The 19,859-nt window shown below is 35.5% G+C and overlaps 2 non-coding genes across 2 annotated transcripts; both read right to left on the bottom strand.

Moving 5' to 3' along the window:
* Window positions 1–11,618: 11,618 nt before the first annotated feature.
* Window positions 11,619–11,692, bottom strand: TRNAI-AAU (transfer RNA isoleucine (anticodon AAU)). Its single transcript has one exon. It is a non-coding gene; the product is annotated as a tRNA-Ile (tRNA).
* A 7,447-nt stretch (window positions 11,693–19,139) lies between these two features.
* Window positions 19,140–19,213, bottom strand: TRNAI-AAU (transfer RNA isoleucine (anticodon AAU)). The gene has a single exon. It is a non-coding gene; the product is annotated as a tRNA-Ile (tRNA).
* Window positions 19,214–19,859: the final 646 nt, after the last annotated feature.

Here is a 19,859-nt window from a genome sequence, read left to right as displayed (position 1 = left end):
TCTCTAGCAAGTTTCAAGGGCTGCTAACTGTAGCTTCATGCACTTCATGCACTTTGCCGCTGGATAAAATCCCTTCTTGGCATTTCTTGTAGGACAACAAGAAAAAGCACATGGCCCATATGGGGATCGAACACATGACCTTGGCATTATTAGCACAACGCTCTGACCAACTGAGCTAACCGGCCAAACATAAAAGCATTCACAAACACAAAAATGCCAAATGTACCTAAAACAGGAGAACATTCAGTATTTCAAAGATCAGCAATATTGAGTAGAGGAAGACTCTCTAATAATGGGTTCCATGGTGTAATGGTGAGCACTTTGGACTTTGAATCCAGTATTCTGATTTCAAATCTTAGTGAGACCTAACTTTGTTCAATTTCCTTAAAGTTGAATTTTAGGATAGCTTATCTATATTTAAACTTTGTATAAATCGTATCATCTTCAGTGGTTTTTTTACTCCAAACTAATTTTGAAGCTGTTTCAAATCAGTTTTCAACTGGAGAGATGTTTGTCAAACATTTGGAATTAGGAAAAGTTGCAATAAGAATGCAGTGATCCATCACTTGTGCTATGGTTTTAAGATATTCTGGTTTTAAGAATTTTCTTCTTCAGTGTGCACTAATGAGAGTAAAGGTCTGTTCTTCTTCTCGTCTTAAAACTTAGTTCCCCATAGTAGATTCAATCACCAAATAAATGTCCTGATTGATTAATTAGCCTTAGCATTTCTTAGATTTGCAATATTGCTATATTTGAGAAAAAGTTTTCTATGTATGCCATATAGAGAAATGCTGCATCAGCCAAAGGATGACATTTTTGTTTATTCCTAACATGGATTTAAAAATTCTCTGTTTTGTATGTGTCTATGATGTTCTCTTGCAAGTTTCAAGGGCTGCTAACTGTAGCCAATGCATTCATCCCACACTTCATGCACTTTGCCGCTGGATAAAATCCCTTCTTGGCATTTCTTGTAGGACAACAAGAAAAAGCACATGGCCCGTATGGGGATCGAACACATGACCTTGGTGTTATTAGCACCACGCTCTAACCAACTGAGCTAACCGGCCAAACATAAAAGCATCAGCAAACACAAAAATGCCAAATGTACCTAAAACAGGAGAACATTCAGTATTTCAAAGATCAGCAATATTGAGTAGAGGAAGACTCTCTAATAATGGGTTCCATGGTGTAATGGTGAGCACTTTGGACTTTGAATCCAGTAATCTGATTTCAATTCTTGGTGGGACCTAACTTTGTTCAATTTCCTTAAAGTTGAATTTTAGGATAGCTTATCTATATTTAAACTTTGTATAAATCCCATCATCTTCAGTGGTTTCTTTACTCCAAACTAATTTTGAAACTGTTTCAAATCAGTTTTCAACTGGAGAGATGTTTGTCAAACATTTGGAAATAGGAATAGTTGCAATAAGAATGCTGTGATCCATCACTTGTGCTATGGTTTTAAGATATTCTGGTTTTAAGAATTTTCCTCTTCAGTGTGCACTAATGAGAGTAAAGGTCTGTTCTTCTTCTCTTCTTAAAACTTAGTCCCCCATAGTAGATTCAATCACCAAATAAATGTCCTGATTGATTAATTTGCCATAGCATTTCTTAGATTTGCCATATTGCTATATTTGAGAAAAAGTTTTCTATGTATGCCATATAGAGAAATGCTGCATCAGCCAAAGGATGACATTTTTGTTTATTCCTAACATGGATTTAAAAATTCTCTGTTATGTATGTGTCTATGATGTTCTCTAGCAAGTTTCAAGGGCTGCTAACTGTAGCTTCATGCACTTCATGCACTTTGCCGCTGGATAAAATCCCTTCTTGGCATTTCTTGTAGGACAACAAGAAAAAGCACATGGCCCATATGGGGATCGAACACATGACCTTGGCATTATTAGCACAACGCTCTGACCAACTGAGCTAACCGGCCAAACATAAAAGCATTCACAAACACAAAAATGCCAAATGTACCTAAAACAGGAGAACATTCAGTATTTCAAAGATCAGCAATATTGAGTAGAGGAAGACTCTCTAATAATGGGTTCCATGGTGTAATGGTGAGCACTTTGGACTTTGAATCCAGTATTCTGATTTCAAATCTTAGTGAGACCTAACTTTGTTCAATTTCCTTAAAGTTGAATTTTAGGATAGCTTATCTATATTTAAACTTTGTATAAATCGTATCATCTTCAGTGGTTTTTTTACTCCAAACTAATTTTGAAGCTGTTTCAAATCAGTTTTCAACTGGAGAGATGTTTGTCAAACATTTGGAATTAGGAAAAGTTGCAATAAGAATGCAGTGATCCATCACTTGTGCTATGGTTTTAAGATATTCTGGTTTTAAGAATTTTCTTCTTCAGTGTGCACTAATGAGAGTAAAGGTCTGTTCTTCTTCTCGTCTTAAAACTTAGTTCCCCATAGTAGATTCAATCACCAAATAAATGTCCTGATTGATTAATTAGCCTTAGCATTTCTTAGATTTGCAATATTGCTATATTTGAGAAAAAGTTTTCTATGTATGCCATATAGAGAAATGCTGCATCAGCCAAAGGATGACATTTTTGTTTATTCCTAACATGGATTTAAAAATTCTCTGTTTTGTATGTGTCTATGATGTTCTCTTGCAAGTTTCAAGGGCTGCTAACTGTAGCCAATGCATTCATCCCACACTTCATGCACTTTGCCGCTGGATAAAATCCCTTCTTGGCATTTCTTGTAGGACAACAAGAAAAAGCACATGGCCCGTATGGGGATCGAACACATGACCTTGGTGTTATTAGCACCACGCTCTAACCAACTGAGCTAACCGGCCAAACATAAAAGCATCAGCAAACACAAAAATGCCAAATGTACCTAAAACAGGAGAACATTCAGTATTTCAAAGATCAGCAATATTGAGTAGAGGAAGACTCTCTAATAATGGGTTCCATGGTGTAATGGTGAGCACTTTGGACTTTGAATCCAGTAATCGGATTTCAAATCTTGGTGGGACCTAACTTTGTTCAATTTCCTTAAAGTTGAATTTTAGGATAGCTTATCTATATTTAAACTTTGTATAAATCCCATCATCTTCAGTGGTTTCATTACTCCAAACTAATTTTGAAGCTGTTTCAAATCAGTTTTCAACTGGAGAGATGTTTGTCAAACATTTGGAAATAGGAAAAGTTGCAATAAGAATGCAGTGATCGATCACTTGTGCTATGGTTTTAAAATATTCTGGTTTTAAGAATTTTCTTCTTCAGTGTGCACTAATGATAGTAAAGGTCTGTTCTTCTTCTCGTCTTAAAACTTAGTCCCCCATAGTAGATTCAATCACCAAATAAATGTCCTGATTGATTAATTTGCCATAGATTTTCTTAGATTTGCCATATTGCTATATTTGAGAAAAAGTTTTCTATGTATGCCATATAGAGAAATGCTGCATCAGCCAAAGGATGACATTTTTGTTTATTCCTAACATGGATTTAAAAATTCTCTGTTTTGTATGTGTCTATGATGTTCTCTAGCAAGTTTCAAGGGCTGCTAACTGTAGCCAATGCATTCATCCCACACTTCATGCACTTTGCCGCTGGATAAATTCCCTTCTTGGCATTTCTTGTAGGACAATAAGAAAAAGCACATGGCCCATATGGGGATCGAACACATGACCTTGGCGTTATTAGCACTACATTCTAACCAACTGAGCTAACCGGCCAAACATAAAAACATCATCAAACTCAAAAATGCCAAATGTACCTAAAACAGGAGAACATTCAGTATTTCAAAGATCAGCAATATTGAGTAGAGGAAGACTCTCTAATATTGGGTTCCATGGTGTAATGGTGAGCACTTTGGACTTTGAATTCAGTATTCTGATTTCAAATCTTGGTGAGACCTAACTTTGTTCAATTTCCTTAAAGTTGAATTTTAGGATAGCTTATCTATATTTAAACTTTGTATAAATCCCATCATCTTCAGTGGTTTTTTTACTCCAAACTAATTTTGAAGCTGTTTCAAATCAGTTTTCAACTGGAGAGATGTTTGTCAAACATTTGGAATTAGGAAAAGTTGCAATAAGAATGCAGTGATCCATCACTTGTGCTATGGTTTTAAGATATTCTGGTTTTAAGAATTTTCTTCTTCAGTGTGCACTAATGAGAGTAAAGGTCTGTTCTTCTTCTCTTCTTAAAACTTAGTCCCCCATAGTAGATTCAATCACCAAATAAATCTCCTGATTGATTAATTAGCCTTAGCATTTCTTAGATTTGCCATATTGCTATATTTGAGAAAAAGTTTTCTATGTATGCCATATAGAGAAATGCTGCATCAGCCAAAGGATGACATTTTTGTTTATTCCTAACATGGATTTAAAAATTCTCTGTTTTGTATGTGTCTATGATGTTCTCTAGCAAGTTTCAAGGGCTGCTAACTGTAGCCAATGCATTCATCCCACACTTCATGCACTTTGCCGCTGGATAAAATCCCTTCTTGGCATTTCTTGTAGGACAACAAGAAAAAGCACATGGCCCATATGGGGATCGAACACATGACCTTGGCGTTATTAGCACTACACTCTAACCAACTGAGCTAACCGGCCAAACATAAAAACATCATCAAACTCAAAAATGCCAAATGTACCTAAAACAGGAGAACATTCAGTATTTCAAAGATCAGCAATATTGAGTAGAGGAAGACTCTCTAATAATGGGTTCCATGGTGTAATGGTGAGCACTTTGGACTTTGAATCCAGTATTCTGATTTCAAATCTTGGTGAGACCTAACTTTGTTCAATTTCCTTAAAGTTGAATTTTAGGATAGCTTATCTATATTTAAACTTTGTATAAATCCCATCATCTTCAGTGGTTTTTTTACTCCAAACTAATTTTGAAGCTGTTTCAAATCAGTTTTCAACTGGAGAGATGTTTGTCAAACATTTGGAATTAGGAAAAGTTGCAATAAGAATGCAGTGATCCATCACTTGTGCTATGGTTTTAAGATATTCTGGTTTTAAGAATTTTCTTCTTCAGTGTGCACTAATGAGAGTAAAGGTCTGTTCTTCTTCTCTTCTTAAAACTTAGTCCCCCATAGTAGATTCAATCACCAAATAAATCTCCTGATTGATTAATTAGCCTTAGCATTTCTTAGATTTGCCATATTGCTATATTTGAGAAAAAGTTTTCTATGTATGCCATATAGAGAAATGCTGCATCAGCCAAAGGATGACATTTTTGTTTATTCCTAACATGGATTTAAAAATTCTCTGTTATGTATGTGTCTATGATGTTCTCTAGCAAGTTTCAAGGGCTGCTAACTGTAGCCAATGCATTCATCCCACACTTCATGCACTTTGCCGCTGGATAAAATCCCTTCTTGGCATTTCTTGTAGGACAACAAGAAAAAGCACATGGCCCATATGGGGATCGAACACATGACCTTGGCATTATTAGCACAATGCTCTAACCAACTGAGCTAACCGGCCAAACATAAAAGCATTCACAAACACAAAAATGCCAAATGTACCTAAAACAGGAGAACATTCAGTATTTCAAAGATCAGCAATATTGAGTAGAAGAAGACTCTCTAATAATGGGTTCCATGGTGTAATGGTGAGCACTTTGGACTTTGAATCCAGTAATCGGATTTCAAATCTTGGTGGGACCTAACTTTGTTCAATTTCCTTAAAGTTGAATTTTAGGATAGCTTATCTATATTTAAACTTTGTATAAATCCAATCATCTTCAGTGGTTTCTTTACTCCAAACTAATTTTGAAACTGTTTCAAATCAGTTTTCAACTGGAGAGATGTTTGTCAAACATTTGGAAATAGGAATAGTTGCAATAAGAATGCTGTGATCCATCACTTGTGCTATGGTTTTAAGATATTCTGGTTTTAAGAATTTTCTTCTTCAGTGTGCACTAATGAGAGTAAAGGTCTGTTCTTCTTCTCTTCTTGAAACTTAGTCCCCCATAGTAGATTCAATCACCAAATAAATGTCCTGATTGATTAATTTGCCATAGCATTTCTTAGATTTGCCATATTGCTATATTTGAGAAAAAGTTTTCTATGTATGCCATATAGAGAAATGCTGCATCAGCCAAAGGATGACATTTTTGTTTATTCCTAACATGGATTTAAAAATTCTCTGTTATGTATGTGTCTATGATGTTCTCTAGCAAGTTTCAAGGGCTGCTAACTGTAGCCAATGCATTTATCCCACACTTCATGCACTTTGCCGCTGGATAAAATCAAATCAGTTTTCAACTGGAGAGATGTTTGTCAAACATTTGGAATTAGGAAAAGTTGCAATAAGAATGCAGTGATCCATCACTTGTGCTATGGTTTTAAGATATTCTGGTTTTAAGAATTTTCTTCTTCAGTGTGCACTAATGAGAGTAAAGGTCTGTTCTTCTTCTCTTCTTGAAACTTAGTCCCCCATAGTAGATTCAATCACCAAATAAATGTCCTGATTGATTAATTAGCCTTAGCATTTCTTAGATTTGCCATATTGCTATATTTGAGAAAAAGTTTTCTATGTATGCCATATAGAGAAATGCTGCATCAGCCAAAGGATGACATTTTTGTTTATTCCCAACAAGGATTTAAAAATTCTCTGTTTTGTATGTGTCTATGATGTTCTCTAGCAAGTTTCAAGGGCTGCTAACTGTAGCCAATGCATTCATCCCACACTTCATGCACTTTGCCGCTGGATAAAATCCCTTCTTGGCATTTCTTGTAGGACAACAAGAAAAAGCACATGGCCCATATGGGGATCGAACACATGACCATGGCATTATTAGCAAAACGCTCTAACCAACTGAGCTAACCGGCCAAACATAAAAGCATCAGCATTCACAAAAATGCCAAATGTACCTAAAACAGGAGAACATTCAGTATTTCAAAGATCAGCAATATTGAGTAGAGGAAGACTCTCTAATAATGGGTTCCATGGTGTAATGGTGAGCACTTTGGACTTTGAATCCAGTAATCTGATTTCAATTCTTGGTGGGACCTAACTTTGTTCAATTTCCTTAAAGTTGAATTTTAGGATAGCTTATCTATATTTAAACTTTGTATAAATCCCATCATCTTCAGTGGTTTTTTTACTCCAAACTAATTTTGAAGCTGTTTCAAATCAGTTTTCAACTGGAGAGATGTTTGTCAAACATTTGGAATTAGGAAAAGTTGCAATAAGAATGCAGTGATCCATCACTTGTGCTATGGTTTTAAGATATTCTGGTTTTAAGAATTTTCTTCTTCAGTGTGCACTAATGAGAGTAAAGGTCTGTTCTTCTCTTCTTAAAACTTAGTCCCCCATAGTAGATTCAATCACCAAATAAATCTCCTGATTGATTAATTAGCCTTAGCATTTCTTAGATTTGCCATATTGCTATATTTGAGAAAAAGTTTTCTATGTATGCCATATAGAGAAATGCTGCATCAGCCAAAGGATGACATTTTTGTTTATTCCTAACAAGGATTTAAAAATTCTCTGTTTTGTATGTGTCTATGATGTTCTCTAGCAAGTTTCAAGGGCTGCTAACTGTAGCCAATGCATTCATCCCACACTTCATGCACTTTGCCGCTGGATAAAATCCCTTCTTGGCATTTCTTGTAGGACAACAAGAAAAAGCACATGGCCCATATGGGGATCGAACACATGACCTTGGCGTTATTAGCACTACACTCTAACCAACTGAGCTAACCGGCCAAACATAAAAGCATCAGCAAACACAAAAATGCCAAATGTACCTAAAACAGGAGAACATTCAGTATTTCAAAGATCAGCAATATTGAGTAGAGGAAGACTCTCTAATATTGGGTTCCATGGTGTAATGGTGAGCACTTTGGACTTTGAATTCAGTAATCTGATTTCAAATCTTGGTGGGACCTAACTTTGTTCAATTTCCTTAAAGTTGAATTTTAGGATAGCTTATCTATATTTAAACTTTGTATAAATCCCATCATCTTCAGTGGTTTTTTTACTCCAAACTAATTTTGAAGCTGTTTCAAATCAGTTTTCAACTGGAGAGATGTTTGTCAAACATTTGGAAATAGGAAAAGTTGCAATAAGAATGCAGTGATCCATCACTTGTGCTATGGTCTTAAGATATTCTGGTTTTAAGAATTTTCTTCTTCAGTGTGCACTAATGAGAGTAAAGGTCTGTTCTTCTTCTCGTCTTAAAACTTAGTCCCCCATAGTAGATTCAATCACCAAATAAATGTCCTGATTGATTAATTTGCCATAGATTTTCTTAGATTTGCCATATTGCTATATTTGAGAAAAAGTTTTCTATGTATGCCATATAGAGAAATGCTGCATCAGCCAAAGGATGACATTTTTGTTTATTCCTAACATGGATTTAAAAATTCTCTGTTTTGTATGTGTCTATGATGTTCTCTAGCAAGTTTCAAGGGCTGCTAACTGTAGCCAATGCATTCATCCCACACTTCATGCACTTTGCCGCTGGATAAAATCCCTTCTTGGCATTTCTTGTAGGACAACAAGAAAAAGCACATGGCCCATATGGGGATCGAACACATGACCTTGGCGTTATTAGCACTACACTCTAACCAACTGAGCTAACCGGCCAAACATAAAAACATCATCAAACTCAAAAATGCCAAATGTACCTAAAACAGGAGAACATTCAGTATTTCAAAGATCAGCAATATTGAGTAGAGGAAGACTCTCTAATAATGGGTTCCATGGTGTAATGGTGAGCACTTTGGACTTTGAATCCAGTATTCTGATTTCAAATCTTGGTGAGACCTAACTTTGTTCAATTTCCTTAAAGTTGAATTTTAGGATAGCTTATCTATATTTAAACTTTGTATAAATCCCATCATCTTCAGTGGTTTTTTTACTCCAAACTAATTTTGAAGCTGTTTCAAATCAGTTTTCAACTGGAGAGATGTTTGTCAAACATTTGGAATTAGGAAAAGTTGCAATAAGAATGCAGTGATCCATCACTTGTGCTATGGTTTTAAGATATTCTGGTTTTAAGAATTTTCTTCTTCAGTGTGCACTAATGAGAGTAAAGGTCTGTTCTTCTTCTCTTCTTAAAACTTAGTCCCCCATAGTAGATTCAATCACCAAATAAATCTCCTGATTGATTAATTAGCCTTAGCATTTCTTAGATTTGCCATATTGCTATATTTGAGAAAAAGTTTTCTATGTATGCCATATAGAGAAATGCTGCATCAGCCAAAGGATGACATTTTTGTTTATTCCTAACATGGATTTAAAAATTCTCTGTTATGTATGTGTCTATGATGTTCTCTAGCAAGTTTCAAGGGCTGCTAACTGTAGCCAATGCATTCATCCCACACTTCATGCACTTTGCCGCTGGATAAAATCCCTTCTTGGCATTTCTTGTAGGACAACAAGAAAAAGCACATGGCCCATATGGGGATCGAACACATGACCTTGGCATTATTAGCACAATGCTCTAACCAACTGAGCTAACCGGCCAAACATAAAAGCATTCACAAACACAAAAATGCCAAATGTACCTAAAACAGGAGAACATTCAGTATTTCAAAGATCAGCAATATTGAGTAGAAGAAGACTCTCTAATAATGGGTTCCATGGTGTAATGGTGAGCACTTTGGACTTTGAATCCAGTAATCGGATTTCAAATCTTGGTGGGACCTAACTTTGTTCAATTTCCTTAAAGTTGAATTTTAGGATAGCTTATCTATATTTAAACTTTGTATAAATCCAATCATCTTCAGTGGTTTCTTTACTCCAAACTAATTTTGAAACTGTTTCAAATCAGTTTTCAACTGGAGAGATGTTTGTCAAACATTTGGAAATAGGAATAGTTGCAATAAGAATGCTGTGATCCATCACTTGTGCTATGGTTTTAAGATATTCTGGTTTTAAGAATTTTCTTCTTCAGTGTGCACTAATGAGAGTAAAGGTCTGTTCTTCTTCTCTTCTTGAAACTTAGTCCCCCATAGTAGATTCAATCACCAAATAAATGTCCTGATTGATTAATTTGCCATAGCATTTCTTAGATTTGCCATATTGCTATATTTGAGAAAAAGTTTTCTATGTATGCCATATAGAGAAATGCTGCATCAGCCAAAGGATGACATTTTTGTTTATTCCTAACATGGATTTAAAAATTCTCTGTTATGTATGTGTCTATGATGTTCTCTAGCAAGTTTCAAGGGCTGCTAACTGTAGCCAATGCATTTATCCCACACTTCATGCACTTTGCCGCTGGATAAAATCAAATCAGTTTTCAACTGGAGAGATGTTTGTCAAACATTTGGAATTAGGAAAAGTTGCAATAAGAATGCAGTGATCCATCACTTGTGCTATGGTTTTAAGATATTCTGGTTTTAAGAATTTTCTTCTTCAGTGTGCACTAATGAGAGTAAAGGTCTGTTCTTCTTCTCTTCTTGAAACTTAGTCCCCCATAGTAGATTCAATCACCAAATAAATGTCCTGATTGATTAATTAGCCTTAGCATTTCTTAGATTTGCCATATTGCTATATTTGAGAAAAAGTTTTCTATGTATGCCATATAGAGAAATGCTGCATCAGCCAAAGGATGACATTTTTGTTTATTCCCAACAAGGATTTAAAAATTCTCTGTTTTGTATGTGTCTATGATGTTCTCTAGCAAGTTTCAAGGGCTGCTAACTGTAGCCAATGCATTCATCCCACACTTCATGCACTTTGCCGCTGGATAAAATCCCTTCTTGGCATTTCTTGTAGGACAACAAGAAAAAGCACATGGCCCATATGGGGATCGAACACATGACCATGGCATTATTAGCAAAACGCTCTAACCAACTGAGCTAACCGGCCAAACATAAAAGCATCAGCATTCACAAAAATGCCAAATGTACCTAAAACAGGAGAACATTCAGTATTTCAAAGATCAGCAATATTGAGTAGAGGAAGACTCTCTAATAATGGGTTCCATGGTGTAATGGTGAGCACTTTGGACTTTGAATCCAGTAATCTGATTTCAATTCTTGGTGGGACCTAACTTTGTTCAATTTCCTTAAAGTTGAATTTTAGGATAGCTTATCTATATTTAAACTTTGTATAAATCCCATCATCTTCAGTGGTTTCTTTACTCCAAACTAATTTTGAAGCTGTTTCAAATCAGTTTTCAACTGGAGAGATGTTTGTCAAACATTTGGAAATAGGAATAGTTGCAATAAGAATGCTGTGATCCATCACTTGTGCTATGGTTTTAAGATATTCTGGTTTTAAGAATTTTCTTCTTCAGTGTGCACTAATGAGAGTAAAGGTCTGTTCTTCTTCTCTTCTTAAAACTTAGTCCCCCATAGTAGATTCAATCACCAAATAAATGTCCTGATTGATTAATTTGCCATAGCATTTCTTAGATTTGCCATATTGCTATATTTGAGAAAAAGTTTTCTATGTATGCCATATAGAGAAATGCTGCATCAGCCAAAGGATGACATTTTTGTTTATTCCTAACATGGATTTAAAAATTCTCTGTTATTTATGTGTCTATGATGTTCTCTAGCAAGTTTCAAGGGCTGCTAACTGTAGCCAATGCATTCATCCCACACTTCATGCACTTTGCCGCTGGATAAAATCCCTTCTTGGCATTTCTTGTAGGACAACAAGAAAAAGCACATGGCCCATATGGGGATCGAACACATGACCTTGGCGTTATTAGCACCACGCTCTAACCAACTGAGCTAACCGGCCAAACATAAAAGCATCAGCAAACACAAAAATGCCAAATGTACCTAAAACAGGAGAACATTCAGTATTTCAAAGATCAGCAATATTGAGTAGAGGAAGACTCTCTAATAATGGGTTCCATGGTGTAATGGTGAGCACTTTGGACTTTGAATCCAGTAATCGGATTTCAAATCTTTGTGGGACCTAACTTTGTTCAATTTCCTTAAAGTTGAATTTTAGGATAGCTTATCTATATTTAAACTTTGTATAAATCCCATCATCTTCAGTGGTTTCTTTACTCCAAACTAATTTTGAAGCTGTTTCAAATCAGTTTTCAACTGGAGAGATGTTTGTCAAACATTTGGAAATAGGAAAAGTTGCAATAAGAATGCAGTGATCGATCACTTGTGCTATGGTTTTAAAATATTCTGGTTTTAAGAATTTTCTTCTTCAGTGTGCACTAATGAGAGTAAAGGTCTGTTCTTCTTCTCGTCTTAAAACTTAGTCCCCCATAGTAGATTCAATCACCAAATAAATGTCCTGATTGATTAATTTGCCATAGATTTTCTTAGATTTGCCATATTGCTATATTTGAGAAAAAGTTTTCTATGTATGCCATATAGAGAAATGCTGCATCAGCCAAAGGATGACATTTTTGTTTATTCCTAACATGGATTTAAAAATTCTCTGTTTTGTATGTGTCTATGATGTTCTCTAGCAAGTTTCAAGGGCTGCTAACTGTAGCCAATGCATTCATCCCACACTTCATGCACTTTGCCGCTGGATAAAATCCCTTCTTGGCATTTCTTGTAGGACAATAAGAAAAAGCACATGGCCCATATGGGGATCGAACACATGACCTTGGCGTTATTAGCACTACATTCTAACCAACTGAGCTAACCGGCCAAACATAAAAACATCATCAAACTCAAAAATGCCAAATGTACCTAAAACAGGAGAACATTCAGTATTTCAAAGATCAGCAATATTGAGTAGAGGAAGACTCTCTAATAATGGGTTCCATGGTGTAATGGTGAGCACTTTGGACTTTGAATCCAGTATTCTGATTTCAAATCTTGGTGAGACCTAACTTTGTTCAATTTCCTTAAAGTTGAATTTTAGGATAGCTTATCTATATTTAAACTTTGTATAAATCCCATCATCTTCAGTGGTTTTTTTACTCCAAACTAATTTTGAAGCTGTTTCAAATCAGTTTTCAACTGGAGAGATGTTTGTCAAACATTTGGAATTAGGAAAAGTTGCAATAAGAATGCAGTGATCCATCACTTGTGCTATGGTTTTAAGATATTCTGGTTTTAAGAATTTTCTTCTTCAGTGTGCACTAATGAGAGTAAAGGTCTGTTCTTCTCTTCTTAAAACTTAGTCCCCCATAGTAGATTCAATCACCAAATAAATCTCCTGATTGATTAATTAGCCTTAGCATTTCTTAGATTTGCCATATTGCTATATTTGAGAAAAAGTTTTCTATGTATGCCATATAGAGAAATGCTGCATCAGCCAAAGGATGACATTTTTGTTTATTCCTAACAAGGATTTAAAAATTCTCTGTTTTGTATGTGTCTATGATGTTCTCTAGCAAGTTTCAAGGGCTGCTAACTGTAGCCAATGCATTCATCCCACACTTCATGCACTTTGCCGCTGGATAAAATCCCTTCTTGGCATTTCTTGTAGGACAACAAGAAAAAGCACATGGCCCATATGGGGATCGAACACATGACCTTGGCGTTATTAGCACTACACTCTAACCAACTGAGCTAACCGGCCAAACATAAAAGCATCAGCAAACACAAAAATGCCAAATGTACCTAAAACAGGAGAACATTCAGTATTTCAAAGATCAGCAATATTGAGTAGAGGAAGACTCTCTAATATTGGGTTCCATGGTGTAATGGTGAGCACTTTGGACTTTGAATTCAGTAATCTGATTTCAAATCTTGGTGGGACCTAACTTTGTTCAATTTCCTTAAAGTTGAATTTTAGGATAGCTTATCTATATTTAAACTTTGTATAAATCCCATCATCTTCAGTGGTTTTTTTACTCCAAACTAATTTTGAAGCTGTTTCAAATCAGTTTTCAACTGGAGAGATGTTTGTCAAACATTTGGAAATAGGAAAAGTTGCAATAAGAATGCAGTGATCCATCACTTGTGCTATGGTCTTAAGATATTCTGGTTTTAAGAATTTTCTTCTTCAGTGTGCACTAATGAGAGTAAAGGTCTGTTCTTCTTCTCGTCTTAAAACTTAGTCCCCCATAGTAGATTCAATCACCAAATAAATGTCCTGATTGATTAATTTGCCATAGATTTTCTTAGATTTGCCATATTGCTATATTTGAGAAAAAGTTTTCTATGTATGCCATATAGAGAAATGCTGCATCAGCCAAAGGATGACATTTTTGTTTATTCCTAACATGGATTTAAAAATTCTCTGTTTTGTATGTGTCTATGATGTTCTCTAGCAAGTTTCAAGGGCTGCTAACTGTAGCCAATGCATTCATCCCACACTTCATGCACTTTGCCGCTGGATAAAATCCCTTCTTGGCATTTCTTGTAGGACAACAAGAAAAAGCACATGGCCCATATGGGGATCGAACACATGACCTTGGCGTTATTAGCACTACACTCTAACCAACTGAGCTAACCGGCCAAACATAAAAACATCATCAAACTCAAAAATGCCAAATGTACCTAAAACAGGAGAACATTCAGTATTTCAAAGATCAGCAATATTGAGTAGAGGAAGACTCTCTAATAATGGGTTCCATGGTGTAATGGTGAGCACTTTGGACTTTGAATCCAGTATTCTGATTTCAAATCTTGGTGAGACCTAACTTTGTTCAATTTCCTTAAAGTTGAATTTTAGGATAGCTTATCTATATTTAAACTTTGTATAAATCCCATCATCTTCAGTGGTTTTTTTACTCCAAACTAATTTTGAAGCTGTTTCAAATCAGTTTTCAACTGGAGAGATGTTTGTCAAACATTTGGAATTAGGAAAAGTTGCAATAAGAATGCAGTGATCCATCACTTGTGCTATGGTTTTAAGATATTCTGGTTTTAAGAATTTTCTTCTTCAGTGTGCACTAATGAGAGTAAAGGTCTGTTCTTCTTCTCTTCTTAAAACTTAGTCCCCCATAGTAGATTCAATCACCAAATAAATCTCCTGATTGATTAATTAGCCTTAGCATTTCTTAGATTTGCCATATTGCTATATTTGAGAAAAAGTTTTCTATGTATGCCATATAGAGAAATGCTGCATCAGCCAAAGGATGACATTTTTGTTTATTCCTAACATGGATTTAAAAATTCTCTGTTATGCATGTGTCTATGATGTTCTCTAGCAAGTTTCAAGGGCTGCTAACTGTAGCCAATGCATTCATCCCACACTTCATGCACTTTGCCGCTGGATAAAATCCCTTCTTGGCATTTCTTGTAGGACAACAAGAAAAAGCACATGGCCCATATGGGGATCGAACACATGACCTTGGCATTATTAGCACAATGCTCTAACCAACTGAGCTAACCGGCCAAACATAAAAGCATTCACAAACACAAAAATGCCAAATATACCTAAAACAGGAGAACATTCAGTATTTCAAAGATCAGCAATATTGAGTAGAAGAAGACTCTCTAATAATGGGTTCCATGGTGTAATGGTGAGCACTTTGGACTTTGAATCCAGTAATCGGATTTCAAATCTTGGTGGGACCTAACTTTGTTCAATTTCCTTAAAGTTGAATTTTAGGATAGCTTATCTATATTTAAACTTTGTATAAATCCCATCATCTTCAGTGGTTTTTTTACTCCAAACTAATTTTGAAGCTGTTTCAAATCAGTTTTCAACTGGAGAGATGTTTGTCAAACATTTGGAAATAGGAAAAGTTGCAATAAGAATGCAGTGATCCATCACTTGTGCTATGGTCTTAAGATATTCTGGTTTTAAGAATTTTCTTCTTCAGTGTGCACTAATGAGAGTAAAGGTCTGTTCTTCTTCTCGTCTTAAAACTTAGTCCCCCATAGTAGATTCAATCACCAAATAAATGTCCTGATTGATTAATTTGCCATAGATTTTCTTAGATTTGCCATATTGCTATATTTGAGAAAAAGTTTTCTATGTATGCCATATAGAGAAATGCTGCATCAGCCAAAGGATGACATTTTTGTTTATTCCTAACATGGATTTAAAAATTCTCTGTTTTGTATGTGTCTATGATGTTCTCTAGCAAGTTTCAAGGGCTGCTAACTGTAGCCAATGCATTCATCCCACACTTCATGCACTTTGCCGCTGGATAAAATCCCTTCTTGGCATTTCTTGTAGGACAACAAGAAAAAGCACATGGCCCATATGGGGATCGAACACATGACCTTGGCGTTATTAGCACTACACTCTAACCAACTGAGCTAACCGGCCAAACATAAAAACATCATCAAACTCAAAAATGCCAAATGTACCTAAAACAGGAGAACATTCAGTATTTCAAAGATCAGCAATATTGAGTAGAGGAAGACTCTCTAATAATGGGTTCCATGGTGTAATGGTGAGCACTTTGGACTTTGAATCCAGTATTCTGATTTCAAATCTTGGTGAGACCTAACTTTGTTCAATTTCCTTAAAGTTGAATTTTAGGATAGCTTATCTATATTTAAACTTTGTATAAATCCCATCATCTTCAGTGGTTTTTTTACTCCAAACTAATTTTGAAGCTGTTTCAAATCAGTTTTCAACTGGAGAGATGTTTGTCAAACATTTGGAATTAGGAAAAGTTGCAATAAGAATGCAGTGATCCATCACTTGTGCTATGGTTTTAAGATATTCTGGTTTTAAGAATTTTCTTCTTCAGTGTGCACTAATGAGAGTAAAGGTCTGTTCTTCTTCTCTTCTTAAAACTTAGTCCCCCATAGTAGATTCAATCACCAAATAAATCTCCTGATTGATTAATTAGCCTTAGCATTTCTTAGATTTGCCATATTGCTATATTTGAGAAAAAGTTTTCTATGTATGCCATATAGAGAAATGCTGCATCAGCCAAAGGATGACATTTTTGTTTATTCCTAACATGGATTTAAAAATTCTCTGTTATGTATGTGTCTATGATGTTCTCTAGCAAGTTTCAAGGGCTGCTAACTGTAGCCAATGCATTCATCCCACACTTCATGCACTTTGCCGCTGGATAAAATCCCTTCTTGGCATTTCTTGTAGGACAACAAGAAAAAGCACATGGCCCATATGGGGATCGAACACATGACCTTGGCATTATTAGCACAATGCTCTAACCAACTGAGCTAACCGGCCAAACATAAAAGCATTCACAAACACAAAAATGCCAAATATACCTAAAACAGGAGAACATTCAGTATTTCAAAGATCAGCAATATTGAGTAGAAGAAGACTCTCTAATAATGGGTTCCATGGTGTAATGGTGAGCACTTTGGACTTTGAATCCAGTAATCGGATTTCAAATCTTGGTGGGACCTAACTTTGTTCAATTTCCTTAAAGTTGAATTTTAGGATAGCTTATCTATATTTAAACTTTGTATAAATCCAATCATCTTCAGTGGTTTCTTTACTCCAAACTAATTTTGAAACTGTTTCAAATCAGTTTTCAACTGGAGAGATGTTTGTCAAACATTTGGAAATAGGAATAGTTGCAATAAGAATGCTGTGATCCATCACTTGTGCTATGGTTTTAAGATATTCTGGTTTTAAGAATTTTCTTCTTCAGTGTGCACTAATGAGAGTAAAGGTCTGTTCTTCTTCTCTTCTTGAAACTTAGTCCCCCATAGTAGATTCAATCACCAAATAAATGTCCTGATTGATTAATTTGCCATAGCATTTCTTAGATTTGCCATATTGCTATATTTGAGAAAAAGTTTTCTATGTATGCCATATAGAGAAATGCTGCATCAGCCAAAGGATGACATTTTTGTTTATTCCTAACATGGATTTAAAAATTCTCTGTTATGTATGTGTCTATGATGTTCTCTAGCAAGTTTCAAGGGCTGCTAACTGTAGCCAATGCATTTATCCCACACTTCATGCACTTTGCCGCTGGATAAAATCAAATCAGTTTTCAACTGGAGAGATGTTTGTCAAACATTTGGAAATAGGAAAAGTTGCAATAAGAATGCAGTGATCCATCACTTGTGCTATGGTTTTAAGATATTCTGGTTTTAAGAATTTTCTTCTTCAGTGTGCACTAATGAGAGTAAAGGTCTGTTCTTCTTCTCGTCTTAAAACTTAGTCCCCCATAGTAGATTCAATCACCAAATAAATGTCCTGATTGGTTAATTTGCCACAGCATTTCTTAGATTTGCCATATTGCTATATTTGAGAAAAAGTTTTCTATGTATGCCATATAGAGAAATGCTGCATCAGCCAAAGGATGACATTTTTGTTTATTCCTAACATGGATTTAAAAATTCTCTGTTTTGTATGTGTCTATGATGTTCTCTTGCAAGTTTCAAGGGCTGCTAACTGTAGCCAATGCATTCATCCCACACTTCATGCACTTTGCCGCTGGATAAAATCCCTTCTTGGCATTTCTTGTAGGACAACAAGAAAAAGCACATGGCCCGTATGGGGATCGAACACATGACCTTGGCATTATTAGCACCACGCTCTAACCAACTGAGATAACCGGCCAAACATAAAAGCATCAGCAAACACAAAAATGCCAAATGTACCTAAAACAGGAGAACATTCAGTATTTCAAAGATCAGCAATATTGAGTAGAGGAAGACTCTCTAATAATGGGTTCCATGGTGTAATGGTGAGCACTTTGGACTTTGAATCCAGTATTCTGATTTCAAATCTTGGTGAGACCTAACTTTGTTCAATTTCCTTAAAGTTGAATTTTAGGATAGCTTATCTATATTTAAACTTTGTATAAATCCCATCATCTTCAATGGTTTTTTTACTCCAAACTAATTTTTAAGCTGTTTCAAATCAGTTTTCAACTGGAGAGATGTTTGTCAAACATTTGGAAATAGGAAAAGTTGCAATAAGAATGCAGTGATCCATCACTTGTGCTATGGTTTTAAGATATTCTGGTTTTAAGAATTTTCTTCTTCAGTGTGCACTAATGAGAGTAAAGGTCTGTTCTTCTTCTCTTCTTAAAACTTAGTCCCCCATAGTAGATTCAATCACCAAATAAATGTCCTGATTGATTAATTTGCCACAGCATTTCTTAGATTTGCCATATTGCTATATTTGAGAAAAAGTTTTCTATGTATGCCATATAGAGAAATGCTGCATCAGCCAAAGGATGACATTTTTGTTTATTCCTAACATGGATTTAAAAATTCTCTGTTTTGTATGTGTCTATGATGTTCTCTTGCAAGTTTCAAGGGCTGCTAACTGTTGCCAATGCATTCATCCCACACTTCATGCACTTTGCCGCTGGATAAAATCCCTTCTTGGCATTTCTTGTAGGACAACAAGAAAAAGCACATGGCCCGTATGGGGATCGAACACATGACCTTGGCGTTATTAGCACCACGCTCTAACCAACTGAGCTAACCGGCCAAACATAAAAGCATCAGCAAACACAAAAATGCCAAATGTACCTAAAACAGGAGAACATTCAGTATTTCAAAGATCAGCAATATTGAGTAGATGAAGACTCTCTAATAATGGGTTCCATGGCGTAATGGTGAGCACTTTGGACTTTGAATCCAGTAATCGGATTTCAAATCTTGGTGGGACCTAACTTTGTTCAATTTCCTTAAAGTTGAATTTTAGGATAGCTTATCTATATTTAAACTTTGTATAAATCCCATCATCTTCAGTGGTTTTTTTACTCCAAACTAATTTTGAAGCTGTTTCAAATCAGTTTTCAACTGGAGAGATGTTTGTCAAACATTTGAAAATAGGAAAAGTTGCAATAAGAATGCAGTGATCCATCACTTGTGCTATGGTTTTAAGATATTCTGGTTTTAAGAATTTTCTTCTTCAGTGTGCACTAATGAGAGTAAAGGTCTGTTCTTCTTCTCTTCTTAAAACTTAGTCCCCCATAGTAGATTCAATCACCAAATAAATGTCCTGATTGATTAATTAGCCTTAGCATTTCTTAGATTTGCCATATTGCTATATTTGAGAAAAAGTTTTCTATGTATGCCATATAGAGAAATGCTGCATCAGCCAAAGGATGACATTTTTGTTTATTCCTAAC

This window comes from Taudactylus pleione, unplaced genomic scaffold (assembly GCF_031769625.1).
Source record: "Taudactylus pleione unplaced genomic scaffold, aTauple2 ptg000085l, whole genome shotgun sequence".
Taxonomy (NCBI): domain Eukaryota; kingdom Metazoa; phylum Chordata; class Amphibia; order Anura; family Myobatrachidae; genus Taudactylus; species Taudactylus pleione.
Note: the sequence above shows the minus strand (reverse complement) of the source record. Positions and strands in the feature narration are given on the sequence as shown.